The sequence below is a fragment of the Talpa europaea genome (genome assembly GCF_964194135.1).
Source record: "Talpa europaea genome assembly, chromosome: 8".
In the NCBI taxonomy this organism is placed as follows: Eukaryota; Metazoa; Chordata; class Mammalia; order Eulipotyphla; family Talpidae; genus Talpa; species Talpa europaea.
This window is the reverse complement of record NC_140075.1, coordinates 14,276,214-14,291,247: the sequence shown is the minus strand read 5'-3', so window position 1 is coordinate 14,291,247 and position 15,034 is coordinate 14,276,214.

Genomic DNA, 15,034 nt, shown 5'->3' with positions numbered 1-15,034 from the left:
AATTTTGAAGTGGATGGAATTTAGGATGTCTTAGAAAATTTGCATCAAAATGTGGGTCTTTGAGCAACCCTCATCCATCTTGTAGATTCTGACTCCCATGTATTAGAGCAAAACCTGTAAAGAACACACAGCAGGGCCTCCGCGGTGGCACAGCGGTTGAGCGCTGGGTTGAGAAGCTGACCGCGGCCTCTGCGGCCCAGGTTCGATCTCCAGCTGCTCCCTGGCCATGGAGGAGGGTCCCACATGGCGCGCAGACCTCTCCTGCCGCCTGCTGCTCCCCTCAGCAGTGTACTTCGGTCCTTCTGCCTGCTCTGCTCCCCGCTCTGGCTCTGGTGAATTCTCTCACCCTCCTGCGCTTCTGACTGTACCCAGTGCATGTATAAACAAACAAATGAACAAAAAACAAATAATCAAATAAAAATAAAGATACATGTCTCTTAAAAAAAAAGAAAGAACACACAGCAATTAGAATAAATGTCCTCTGAAATTAAGATCTTTAAATGTCCCTTCATATGCCATCAGTTGATTCCATTGTTTTTAAAAATTAACTGCTGAGAGAGAAAACATTTTAAAAAGGAAAAGTATGAGGATTGCGTTTAAGAGAGCAAGTCAAAATATCTCAGAATAGCTTTTACTTTTTTACATTTATATAAAAATGGAGTTTCAGAATTATCACCAATTTTATGAGCTCTAATAAACATCTTTGTGGTTCACTTCATTTTCTTTTAATTTTTACTGAAGTTCCACAGGTTTGTACCATTATATAGTGATAGGTTTTGGTGTACATTAAAAATTAACATTTGAATAAAAAGTTTCTATTCTTCACCATACAAGAACTTCTTTACCAAATTTCCTCAGCCCCTTTTCCTGTTTCCCTCTGGCAGCAGATATTTGGTTCTTACAGACAAAGATGTTGTTTTTGGTTTGTTTTGTTTGTTCATTTGCTTTGTTTCTTTATCATCTTTATATAGGTGTGAAATTGTAACAGGGTGGTCCCCAGGGAAGGGGGTGGTTCCAGGTTTCCACCCCTCCCAAGTGAGGGTGGAGCTGAGCAGGGAGAGAAGAAGCTGCAGAGGAAACTGAAGAAGGAAGAAAGCAGGATGGAGCCAGAAGGAGACCCGGAGGAGGCATGTGGAGCAGAGAGACGCTTGAAGAGACCATGCCTGCCTTTTGGTCGTGGACTGGGTGACACAGATGTGGGTGATAGACCCGTGGGGAGGTGGCAATGGCAGTTTTTGTCTTGCTTTTGATAATTTACTCTTTTCCTTCCAGAATTGTCTGGTGGTTTCTGATCCTTTTCTATGGGTCCCCAATGGAAGATGCCTTAGACCTGTGGCAGGCTTTGGGGCCTTATTCTGGGCCAATCCCTTTTGGATGGACTTTTACCCACGAGGGGACTGATAACTTTGGGTACTTTATTTAGAAACTATAGAGACACACTTCTGCCAGGGATGGGGGGTGGGGGGATGGGGGTGGGGGGTGGGGACGGAGGGCCAGGGAGAGGAAGGACTAGAGTCAAAATAAGGGGGGGTGCAATTGTATTGGGAATATAACCAAAATGAAAATGCATACATTGTGCAAAGATGTAAAATGATGTAAGAATTATATAAAATAAAATATTAAAAAAAAAGAAACTGTAGTCTTTGCATTTCCTGTATTGTTTCCTAATTGTATTGAAGTTCCTTCCCAGGAACTTCATATGTTTTGTGTTTCTCATATGTTTTCTGTTGATGCAGCGGATGGCAGAACCTATTTAGAGCAGGTAGGTTTGTGGTGTCTGGGCTGCCCCTCTCCCTGCCCTGTAACAAAATTGTATGGTGCTTTTAGTATCCCTCTGACTTATTTTAGATAGCAAAATATATATACTCTAGGTCAATCCATGCTGTTGCAAAGGGCAGGATTTCATCTTCTTATAGCTGAGTAGTCTCCCACTGTGTGTGTGTGTGTGTGTGTGTATATATATATATACATATATATACACACACATATATATATATGTATATATCTCATTTTTTTATTTTATCATCTACCATGGGCTCTAAGTTTGTTTCTCTGTCTTGAGTGTTGTGATAATGTTATGATGAACATGGTGTTCCATATATCTCTTTGAATTTAAATTTGTATATTTTTGTGGTAAAGCTTGACAACTAAAGAGAAGTCAGCTAGCTGGGTCATGTGATATTTATTTTCTTAAATTTCTTGAGGTATTGCCACACTATTTCCATGATTGCAACAATTTAAATCTGTAACAACAATCTACAAAGATTTTGTCTCTCCACAACTTTACCATCACTTGTTTCTTGTCTATTTTGATTATAACCCTCTTAACAGATAGGAGATGCTCGCTCATTTGGCTTCTGATTTGCTTTCTTAATAGGAGAGGAGGAACACAAGTTCACGGGCCTGCTGCCATCTCTGTCCTGTGGACAAGTCGCTCTTCAACCTCTCTGTCCACTTTTTAATGGGGATATTTGTTCTTTTGTTGACAATTTTAATGAGTTCTTTATAAAATTTCTATATTAAGCCCTTGTCTGACATATGTAAGTATTTTCTCCAAATCATTATATTTTTTAATGGTGGTTTCTTTCACTCTATAGAAACTTTTTAGTTTAATATTGTCCCGTTTGTTTATATTTGCTTTTGTTTCCTTTGCCAATGTAATCCGATTGACAAGTCATCTCTAAGGCTGATTAAGGAACTCTGTCATTTTTGTTTTTCTGTGTATTTTGTGATTTGAGAACTTCTATCCATGTCTTTATTCCACCGTTGGTGGAAATGTAGACTGTTTCCTTTCCTAGAAAATTAGGATAGATATTTCTGAAAATACTAACAATAGTTCTACCTTATGATCTAGCAATCCCATTCTTAGATATCTCTCTGAAGTATACAAAAACACTAATATGAAGGGATATGTGCACTCCTATATTCACTGTAATGGTATTTTCAATACCAAAGTGATGGAAGCAACCTAAGTGTCCAACAACAGATCAAAAGAATATCCACAAGGTACACATATCAAAAAGCAAGAAGCAACAAGTGTTGGTGGGGATATGGAGTCAAAAGAACACTTTTCCAATGTTGCTCTTGGTAGTCTGGTGTCGCTCCTATGGAAAACATTATGGAGTTTTCTCAAAAGACTAAAAGTGGATCTGCCACATGACCCAGCAATCCTACTCCTGGGTTTCTACTGCTAAAATACAAAAACACTAATTTGAAAGGAAACTTGCTCTCCCATGTTTATTGCTGCACTATTTACAATAACCAAGATGTGGGGACAACTTAAGTGCCCGATCAGATAAATGGATCAAGAAGAGGTGATGTGTATACACAATGGAATACTACTCAGCAATGAAAAAAAGATAAACTCATGCCATTTATAGCAACATGGATGGAACTAAAAGGCATTATGTGGAGTGAAATAAGTCACTAGGAAAAAGACAATACCAGGTAGCATCACTTGTACGTGGACTATAGAGATAGCAAATAAAGGAACCTCAAACTTTAAAGGTAATCCTTGCCCCTGGTCACAGAACTGAGGTCCCCAAGGGGAAGAAGAATAGGGAGGGGTGAGAGAGATGCGGGAGAAAGCACAATGGCTATGGGGGCAGACTGCGGGTGTTTTTGCAGTGGGTGAAATTTGGTGACTGCATATAGGGCACAGAGACCTTACAAAATACTAACACTGGTGGAAACCCCTCTTAATTACTTTTTAAAAGATTATTTTTTATTGACTCCTTGAACAAAAATAACATATGGGGTAAGGGAGAAAGGATTTTGAGTGGGAATTGCAGAAGGGGCCTACACGCAGAGGTAACATAAATCCCAAATAAATAATTAAACAGTACACCTCAAGCAACTTGAGAAATAAAACAAAGAATAACTAAAATAAATAAAAGGGAAATTATTTAAATTGGTGCAGAAATAAATGAAACACAAGTCAAAAAGCCAAAACAAAGATCCATGAACTAAGAGTTATTTCTTCAATATACAACACTGATAAATCTTTAGCTAGGCTAACAATGGAAGCAAGAGAAAATTTATGAATAGAATTAGACAAAAATGGAAATTACTACAGCTAGCAAAGAAATACAAAGGTCATGAGAGCACTGTGACTGACTATGCTAGCAAATTAAATAATCTTTTTTTTCTTTTTTTTTAAAGACTTATTTATTTATGCTGATAAGAACTGGGGTACTGGCCGGAGACTAGGGAGGGTGAGAGGATTCACCAGAGACAGAGTGGGGAGCAGAACAAGCAGACTGACGAAATATACCACTGAGGGGAGCAGCAGTCGAGACAGGAGAGGTCTGCCGTGTCATGTGGGTAGCTCCGAGGCCGGCAGGGATCTAACAGGCACTGCAGAAGCTGCGGACAGCTTCACAGCGCAGCACTCAACTGCCTGCACCACCATAGAGGCAATGTTTAGATCTTTCACCTCTTTTATTAGGTTCATTCCCAAGTATTTATTTTTTTTGTTTCAATTACATAAAGGATGGTTTTCTTGATTTATTCTTCTGCAGATTGATTGTGTATAGAAAGGCTACTGATTTTTGTATGTTGATTTGGAATATTGCCATTTTACTGAACTGTTTGATTATTTTGAGTAGTTTTTCTGTGGAGTTTTTAGGGTTCTCAGTGTATATTATTGTATTATCTGCAAATTGTGATAGTTTTACTTCTTTCCCCATCGGCATTCCTTGTATGTTTAGACATAGGTATTAACACTGATTTGGACTGTGAGGCACTTCTAAAATTAAGCCAACAGATTAAAACACAGCAAAAAAACTCAATGTGGTTGATGATGTAAACCTTTATGACATCACATATGACATTTGTCATTTGAAGTACTTTGAAATGTTGCTTAAAACAAAGTTTCCTTAGTCAAACTGAATCTATTTCCTGATAGAGAGTGAGAAAATGTTCCCATGTAAAAAGACAAGGGAACATTCAAAATGAACTGTTCTTTATAATGTTCTTGTTTTAGGACTGCTTTGGGTCAGTCAACAGCATTCTTCCCATAAGCAAAATTGTGTCAGGACCTCAAGACACAGGAGGGAATTCCATTCTAGCATGAAATTCTGAAAACATGTTAGTATGATTTATGTGCAGTTGACAATGTGAAGGGAGGAGAGGATGTGATTCAAGAAGAAATGTGCAGCACCTGCCTGCAAGGTGGTCAGAAGTGACATGTGGGTTGGAGGAAAGCAAGGTCAGAGAGCTGGTAGGTGCAGACTGGGGATTCTGAAAAAAACAAGAGCAAATGCCTCAGGTGGCAACAGGATGTGGCAGAAAGAAGGACACTCAAATATCCCAAAATAGATGACAGGATCAAGAAGATGCGGTGCATATACACAATGGAATATGACTCAGCAATCAAAAGAGATGAACACATGCAATTTGCAGCAACATGGATGAAGTTGGAAGGGATCATGCTCAGGCAAAATAACCCAGAAAGAAAAAGAAAAATACCGGATGGTCTCACTCATAGCAGGAGTTTAGAAAACCTAAATTAGGGACCAGGAAAATACTAAATATAATAAAGTAAAAATCACAATCAACAGCATCTACAAGCCAGAGACACATTACCGTGCGGGGGAGGAGGAAGTAGGATCGTCAAGGGGGTGGAATTGTACGGGGACTATAACCAAGGTGAAAATGCATACATTGGCAAAAATGAAAAAGGATGTAAAAATACATAAATTTAAAAACGGAAAAGAAGGGCAGCTCACCCAGCAGGGCTGGACAGGGAGGGGAGGCGGGTGGGGGCAGGTCTGAGGCCAGCGGGGCAGTGAAGCCTGTGCAAAGGGGTTTGGGGGAAGTGTCACGCCCAGTAGGGCCGCGGGAAGGCGTGAGGCCAGCGAGCAGATGATCTGATTGATGCTCTCGCTCTTCCCTGGGTGTGGGGGAGGTTGAAGCAAGGGGACGAACCAGTGCGGGCACCGCAGCCCTGGCCCGTGACGCGCAGCCTCCCAGGCTGGTGGGGGGCATCGTGGGTTCTCAGAGGCGAGAGGGATGCGGAGCCTCCGTGGGGTTTGCAGCCCCTGAGGCTGAGGCGGGTGTGGACACAGGCGGCCACAGAGCGCGGACTCCCCCGAGGCGGCCGTGGATGTTGGGGAGAAAGAAGGGAACGTGCCTGCGAGTCCGCCCCCGACCCGGGAGAGGCCGCGACCTCTCTCTTGTGGCTGCCTGGAGCAGCCGCGGTCTAAGGAGGAGCAGCACGGCCTCTCCTGGCCGCTGCTGGGTCAGGTCCCTGGGGGGCGGAACCAAGAGAACCTGCCCTGGGCATCCTGTCCCCCGAGAGGATGACACCCTCCGCCCTCCGGGCTTGGGACACGTGGTGTTGGGGCCACAGGCCCGACCCCCGAGCCCAAGCTCTGAGCCTCAGGGCTCTGGCCGCTCCCCAGGCTGCTCAGGGGAGACCTGGTCCTCAGCAGATGCTGTGCGTGAGTGATCAGCGTTGGCCTGGTGGGGGGAACCTGCAGACTGAACAGCAGCAGACCCCACTGCTCACGCGAACCCACCACTTCCAGAAGCCAGGCCGTACCCCGCGGGGTGCAGGGCCACAGCGTCTGGACCTGGCCTTTGCCAACCTCTGCTCCCCCACCCCGAGTTCGAGCAAGAATCAGATTTTTTTTAGTCTTTTTTTTAAAAGATATATTTATACAATTACCGGGGTACAGACCAGAGGTGTGAGGGTGAGAGGATTCACCAGAGACAGAGTGGGGAGCAGAACAGGCAGACTGATGAAATACACTGCTGAGGGGCGCAGCGGGGGGGGGGGGGGAAAGGAGAGGTCTGCTCGCCTCCCTGGCGGGCCGGGAATCGAACCAGCACTGCAGTGGTGCGGACAGCTCCACAGCACTGCGCTCAACCCGCTGCGCCAACAGGAGCTGCAGAGGCAGATATTTCCAAGCCAGAAATCTCGGGGGGAGCTGACCAGCCCCAGCTGCCCCGAGCCCCGGCTGAGTCAGGTCAGGGGGTGTCCCCACAGCGCTGGGGGCGGGGCGGACACCCCCTCCTGGGCCCGCTTTACAGCCTCTGCCGCCCTGGGAGCCGACCAGGCCTCCGGCCTGAGAGGACACCGAGGGGCACACACAGCTCGTGGGCCAAACGGGGGGACCATGTCCCAGAGTTTTCAGTGTCGGGGAGTGAAGAGCGGACTCTGCCGCGTCTCATGCTCCCAACATGGTGTCGTTTATTGTGCCTGTGAATGTGTCGCGTCATGTGAGACGCATCAGGGTTTGAGGGGGACTGTGCGGACAGACCCTAACAGCCAAAACCTGGGACAGGTCGCTCGCCACAGAGGACAGGGCCTCGCCAGTGCCCTGTGGGCTTCTGGATCGGGGTGGATTCCAGTCTCCAGGGAGTCTGTCCACACACCTCTTGGCGGGTGCTGTGCCGTGAAGGCTGAATGGCCCCCGAGGTGCCCTCTGCCGGGGGCGTGGCCTCTGCTCTGACGCCACAGAGAGCTCTGTGACGTCACCCGCAGAGCCTACTTAAGACCCCCTGCAGCCCGCGGCTGTGTAGGTAGAGCGAGGAGTGTTGGGATCGTGACGGTGGACTCGGAGGGAGAGAGAGGCGTGTTGGTGGATTGGATTGCTTTTGCTTTGGTTATTTCTTATTCAGTTATTTCTTCTAGCTATTTTAGTTATTTTATTTTTAATTCTGTTTTTTATTTTCCTTTATTGTTTTCTTATTTGCTTATTTTTTCCTTTTATTATTTTTTATTTGTTTATATTTTTAAAATTTTTTTATTGCCCCCCCCCCCATTTTCCCTGGTGTTGTTATTTTTGCTTGTGTTTATATTTCCCCTTTGTTGTTTCTTTTTTTATTTTACTTGTTAGTTTGTAATTGTTGCTTGTGGTTTGTTCGTTTGTCTGTGTTTTTGTTATTTGGAGTTGTTAGTTTGTTATTGTTTTTTTATATTTTTAAGTGTTTATCTTTGTTAATTTTTTGGTTGTGTGTTTTCATTTTTGAGTGCGTAGTTAGTATTAGTACCCTACTTAGGTTACCATAGTTAGTGTTTCTGGTAGAGGTAAGTTAGCGTCCTTACTGCTTCAGTAGAGGAGTCAGCGCGGGGAGCATTTAGTTAGTTTCGGGGATCCTTTTCACGTACTACTAGATCTAGGCTAGTAGTGAAATTGTTTATCGGGTAGCGGAGCTAGTGCCGAGGGCTCTAGACAGCCTGCGAGTGTAGGAGCGGGTCCGCCCTCACTGCCTCGATGTGCCTGTCTACCCAGGGAATGGCCCTGAGACAGTATGTGATGCTCGGCAAGCTGCGGGAGGGCACCCACGCCAAGATCAAGGAGGCGCAGCACCTGCCGATGGGCACGGAAGTGGCCATAAAGGTCATCCCCATGTCCAGCATGCCTCAGAGTTTCCTGGTCTGTGAGGTGGCCTGCATGAAAGTCCTTTGGCATCCGAACATTCTCCAGCTCTTCCAGGTGGTGGACACTGAGGATGAGGTGCTGGTGGTCCTTGAGCGCACTCAGGGGGGCAACCTCTAGGACTACCTGTGTAGGTGCGGGCACCTGGGGGAGATGGAGTCGTGCCGCATCTTCCAGCAGATCCTCGCTGCGCTCAGCCACTGCTAAGCCCGGGGCGTGGTGCACTGGGACCTGAAGCCAGAGAACCTGCTCCTGGACCGGCACCGAAACATAAATCTGGCAGACTTTGGGCTCAGTGCCCAGTTCTCTGGGACATCGCTGCTCAAGACCCCCTGCGGCAGCCCACAGTTTGTGGCGCACAAGATCCTCCATCACCAGAAGTACAGTGGCCCCGCGGCATACATCAGGAGCCTGGGGGTGGTCCTCTACAACATGGACACAGAGCTGCCCTTCAAGGGTAACAGCCTCGGGGAGCTGCAGGCCAGGGTGCTGAGCGGTGTCTAGAACGAGCCGCACTACCTCTCCCAGCAGTGCCGTGACCTGCTAAGGAAGATGATGACACTCGACGCCCAGAGCTGCAGCACCCTGGACAGCATCATCCAGCACCCCTGGGTGGGGCTGCCCAATGGACTCCCGCCCTGCTGCAAGCCGTCCCAGGTCAGCCCAAGGCCGCGATGGAAGCCATGGTCTGCCTGGGGTTCCGGAAATAGGTCATCGACAGGGCGCTTTTGGAGGGCAGGTATGACCCTGTGATGGGGGGTCCTACCTCATGCTGCTTTCCAGGCAGTGGGTGGGCGAGGAGGGGCCGGACCCCGCCATCTTCCCCAAGCTCCTCAGTCCCAATGGGGCCCATGTCACCCCGATACCAGAGGACCACTGGCAGCCTGAGTTCTCGGGACGGGAAATCTTGCGGGTGGGACTGTCCCCAAAGCAGGACACCCAGAAGCCCAACACCACCTCCAGGGTTGGCATCCCGCAGAAGGATGCCATCCTGCAGAGTTCTGTCTCTGGCACAGGGCCCCTGCTGCCAGACGCCTGGAAGCCCAGCATGGCCTCCAGGTCAGGGCCTGTGCTGCAGGAGGCCTGGGGGCTCAACACCACATCACTGCCAGGCCCCCTACAGGAGGAAGCCCTGCAGCCCAGCACCACCTTGCTAGGCCCCCAGCTGGAGGGGGGGCAGGAAAGCATTAGGAAGACCTCCAGCCCAGCCCCCCCAGCTCTCCAGCACCACCCGAATAACCCCAAGGAGGAGTCGCTGTTCAGCCCACCACCTGCAGAGACACTGGGCTATTAACACAATTCCCTATGCACCCTTCAGTCCAGCGGAGGCTATAAGGCCAGAGCTCGTTGAATCCTTAATAGGATTTTAAAATGTTGATTTTCTGTCCACCCTTTGGAAGAAAACACAAGAGCAGAGTTCACCCTGCTGGGGATTAGATGGTCACCAGCACCTCCCTAGAATTCACTTCCCCACTCCAGGGCAGCCACTCAGTGGCCATAGTGAAAGGAGCACACCAGCGGAGGCCGAGCCCTGGAGAGGGTTCAGGGGCTGGGCCCAGCCAGAGGGGCCAGAAGCAGCATGAGAACATAGGTGTGGAGCACAGATGTCCGCAAGCACAGCAGTTCCAGGAACAGAGCAGGTGAAGGGCAGTGAGGGCAATGGGTCTGGTGAAGCACCTAAGGGGAACAGAGCAGAGGAAGGGGGGAGAGGAGGGCTTAGGGCAGCTGAGCAGGTGCAGGGCCCAGGATGGGAGTGGAGCTGTGCTGGCTGAGCCCCCAGAGGCCCCAGGGCCATAGGCTGGGACCCCAGGGCCTTGCTTCCCCATCTTTCTATCCCGTGGGGGTCCTGCTAGTGGCCCCTGGGCACCTGGACGGCGCAGACGAAGCAGGAGCTCTTCAGTCTGACTGGCGCTGTCAGGGACTGACATACACGGTAGGAAGTCCCCCTCCACTGAGCCCCTCTTCACAACAGAGATTCCAACTTTGAGAATTGCTTACCTGCCAGCGAGTGGTGCCTCGATAGGGCCTCCTGGTTTCCATCTGTACTTTGTTGCATCTGAGTCCATGCAGAACTTCCCGGGGGGTGTCACTAAGGAAAGAGCCTCCTCCGTGCTTGGGCTTCACTGGCTCTGCTCTTCCCACGCAGGTCGCAGAGGGCTCGAGGAGGCGGCCGCCGTGGACACACGGGTTCCCACTGCAGGGGCGCCTCCAGGTGACCTGTTCTTCCTGCGAGCCCTGGGGTGTGGAGGCATCTGGACGCTCTTTCTACGCCTGGAGGAGACAGTCTGAAACGGATTATTTAGTAAAATGTCTATCCCAGGACACATTAAATTGGTGTTTGAAACTGACCATGTTTGCTCCCCATTTATGACTGCACCCACACTTCCAACACATCGGACATCAGGGACCTAAAAATCCTTTAACATTCTTGTAATAAGCAGTGAAAAGTTTAGAAAATTTAGAAAATTTTAGAAAAGTGAGAGGGGTCAAGTGGTGATAAGTCAGTGAGGCAGGAGTGTGAAGCAGAGCTAGCTGTGAATATGGAATTAGGTATTTGCACTATTTTCTTGAGTTGTATGTGCATGCCTTGCACTGTGTGCAAGTTTGTGCATATGAGTCTACATGAGTGTGGCTTGTGTGTGCATCTATAGGTATGAAGTATTTATGTAACTTCTACCATCAGAAAAACACTCACAGCTGTAGAGAATTGGTATGGTGTCTTCAAAAATAGGGCCTCCCGGAGGGCCCAGCGGGTTGAGCCCAGCGCTGAGGGAAGTGCTAAATCTCCAAAGTCCCCAATGTGGCTTGTGTCCCCAAGTCCACATCTGTAGGGGGTTTAATTCTGCTCCAGTATAACTGTAGATGCAGGTCAGTTAACGTTTTCCCGGTTTCTTGCCATTGGTCCCTGCTCCTGGTGTGTGCCCTGGTCACCCATTTCTCTTTCAGGGGCATCGATGTTGTCCTGCACATTGTTGTGAGTTTATGGCGGCGCTGAGCCCAGTGTCTTCACTCTGCCTCTGTATTGCGCCTCCTGCGTAACACAATTCATTTTTGAGACCATAATTACTTTGTAAACCAAAACAACTAAATATAATAAAAAGATAATAAAACTGAAAAACTAGAGATGTTAAAAAAATCACATCCAGTGACTTGTATTGAAATTATTGAAAAATTATATACATCATGGCTAAGTGTGGTTCATTCCTGTAATACAAGACAAGTTGAACACTTACATATCAAGTAATATAACAGTTTACATTAAGAGTGAATAAAAAATGTATATTACTGTATCAACAGACATAAAAACACTCAATATATTTCAACCCATATTCAAAATTAAAAAAAAAGTAAATTCAAAAACCCAGAATTTAAGGGGCTTTTCCTTAAACTAATTAAATGTATAAAAGAAAACACGTAATTAACATTACACTTAAAGATGAGCCACCAAATAGATTTCCTCTTCAGATGGAGAAAAAGGCCATTTTGTCCTCTGCCACTATACCAATTCAGAATTGTGGGGCTGTCCTAACTAATATGATAAGTAAAAGAAAAGAAAAGCTATAAAGGGAATACATATTGATATGAAACAATCAATTTTGTATTCCAGGAAAAATTCCACTAGAAATCTTAAAAAAATCTCAGAAATAATTAGCAATTATAGGAAGGTTGCAGGGTATGTGGTCAATATACAAAAGTTTATTAGTTTCCTCATAAGCAACACAAACAACTGGGATTTAAAATTAAAGAAACATTATCTGTTATAATTATTCTACCCCAAATGAAATACCTAAGCAAGGCCTCCCCTGGTGGTGCAGTGGTTGAGCGCTGGGCTGTGAAGCTGCCCGCATTCTCTGCAGCACTGGTTCCATCCCCGGCCACCAACAAGGTTCCCACATAGCACACAGACCTCTCCTTCTGACCCCTGCCCCCCTCAGCAGCGTACTTCGTCAGTCTGCCTGTTCTGTTCCCTGCTCTGTCTCTAGTGAATTCTCTCATCCTCCCATGCTTCTGAATGTAGCCAGTGCTTGTATAAATAATAAATAAATACATAAATAAATACATAAATAAATAAGTCTTTAAAAATAAAGAAATAATAAAAAAAGAAAAAATAAATAAATATCTAAACATAAATCTAACAAAATTTGCAGGAGACATATACACAGATCCAACAACACTCATAAAATGGACCTAGATACAGACCTAAACCTTATTTTAAAATGAACAATTGCAAATTGAATCCTAAACATGAAAGTAAAATGCAATACTATAAAACTTCTTGAATATGACATAATAATACAAATAGATGTGACTTTGGATTTGCTAATAACTTTTTAGGTGAAACACTAGAAGCATGACCTATGAAATAATAAATAGACCTTTGCACTTTATTAAAAGTTTATACTCTGCAAAAATGATGTTAGAAACACAAGTAACTTATTAGGAAAATACTAAGACAGCTGCATTTACCAACATGCATTTGTCAAAACCCATAGAACTCACAACACTAAGAATGACCCTTGGTCTACCTACATTTTAAAGAATCCTTTTGCAAGTTCGGGTACACCAGAATGTGACACAGACGATGACAATAGAATGTAACTGCATTACACTGTATGTATGACACATGCTTACAGAAAGAGATTTTGGAAAAGGTGCTATAGACTCAAAAAGAAGGAAATAATTCTATAGTTTGCTCTGCTGGAAATGTCATTTCCACACTGGCAAGGCTGCCTGGGCAATAAAGTCAGCAAGACAATAACTTTGTTTGCTTTGAAGAGTTCCTCTGGTGAGAAGCAAAGACAATGTCGAGAAAGTCCACAGTCCTATCGTGTTTATAATTTGCTAGATGAAGGAACATGAGCTAATGACCTGAGGGACGAGCGTGTCTATGAGGGCACTTGTCAAAATAAGAGATTCCAATAAGCTTTGGTCCTTACCTCTTCCCCCTCACAGGTAACTCTGACTGACTCGACTCTGTAAAATCAAATCTGGATTGCTATTGGTTTTTAAATTGGGGGTTGGAGTCATAGGCCTGTCAGAACATTCCTATATGTCCAACATAACCTGTGCAATATGATCCAACCCTGGAAGGCATTGAGTTGATTGGTTAAATTGTTAACCCAGCCTACTAGATGTACAAGAACTCTGCTGTCCCCTGCCCTCAAGGTGTTGGTGTCCTAGGCAAGAAGACACATCATCAAGGATTTATAGACTCTAAAGTTTGTCTTTGACAAACTTTGTTTGGTTTCTTGATATTCCACAGAAAAGTAACATCATCCAGTATTTATCTTTGCTCTTCTGGCTTATTTTGCTTGGCATAATAGCTTCCAGTTCCATTCATGTTACCATCAATGGTGTGAATTTATCATTTTTGTTTGCAGAGTAGTATTCCATTGTGTGTATGTGTATATATACCACATTATCTCTTCCATATGGCCACTGAGAATTCTTTCGTTTGATTCCTCTATTACTTTAAAAAACTCCATTTTGGGGAGGAAGTCCACTCATCTCTGCTAAACAGACAAGTATAGGTTTTTGCACCTGAGGGGGGGAAACTCTATACTCCCAAAACACTAACAAAAATGTAAACCAATGGTGCTTCTATAATAAAAATTAAAAAGATGACACATCATCAACATCACGAAGCTGGCAGTGTGGTGGATAGCTTGACGATTAACTCTATGGAGAAGAAATAAGCAAGGAGAAGAAAGGCCATATTGTCTTAAATCAAGACCTCAGGGAAAGACTCTCTGAAAGCAAGGAAGGATAAGCAGGGGGACAAGCAGGGGCAAGCCTTGGGTGGTAGTGTGCTTGCAGTCTTTGAGGGGCAGAACTATGGCCTGAAGAGCAATGTTGTCTCAAATCTACAGACCCTGGCGCGGCTCTTTTGGGATGTGTGAGGGGCCCTAATTGCTTGAAATGCATTCAGCTTTAAATGAGGACTGCACCAGAGATGGTGATTATATAACCCCACCCAGTCCAGCATCCATTAAGTCAGGGCTAATTAGCACACTTCCTTTTCCAGCTGTGCGCTCAAAATTCCATTAACATCAAGTGCTGACACCCACTGTCACCTACAGATTCAAGGTAATAGACCTCATCTCTTCCTCAACATGATGGGTTTCCTGAAGGAATTGGATCATTTCCCAGGACTGCCTTGGGCAAATTGGGACACAGAAATGGGGGCTGAATTAGAATGGGGGTGAGGAAGGGGAAGCTGGGCTGCAGGTGAAACATCCAGAACAAGACTTTGATAGACAACTTCATGCTTCCAAGGAGAGCCTGCTCCAGGTGGACTCAGGACACCAAACGCTCAGTAGATAATGAATGTCCCTCCACCAAAACATCTGTGCTCTCTAAGTCTAGACACACCCGTGAGACTCTCACCTTTTTGTGTCTGCATTATGTTTTGTGACTGACACCACATGGTCACCCTGCTTGTAGTTTTATTATATAAAGAAATCACAGCCTTCCATTGCATAACACTGATTTTATTGAAGAACAAATCTGCCCTGTATGTTTACATTCTGGACACTGATAAAATAGAATAATGATTTCAGTTAATATCTTGAGCGAGTCAAATTTAAAATTTATCCCCACTTGATATGGTCCAAAAATGAAAGAAGTGGAAGACTGTGGACAGTATG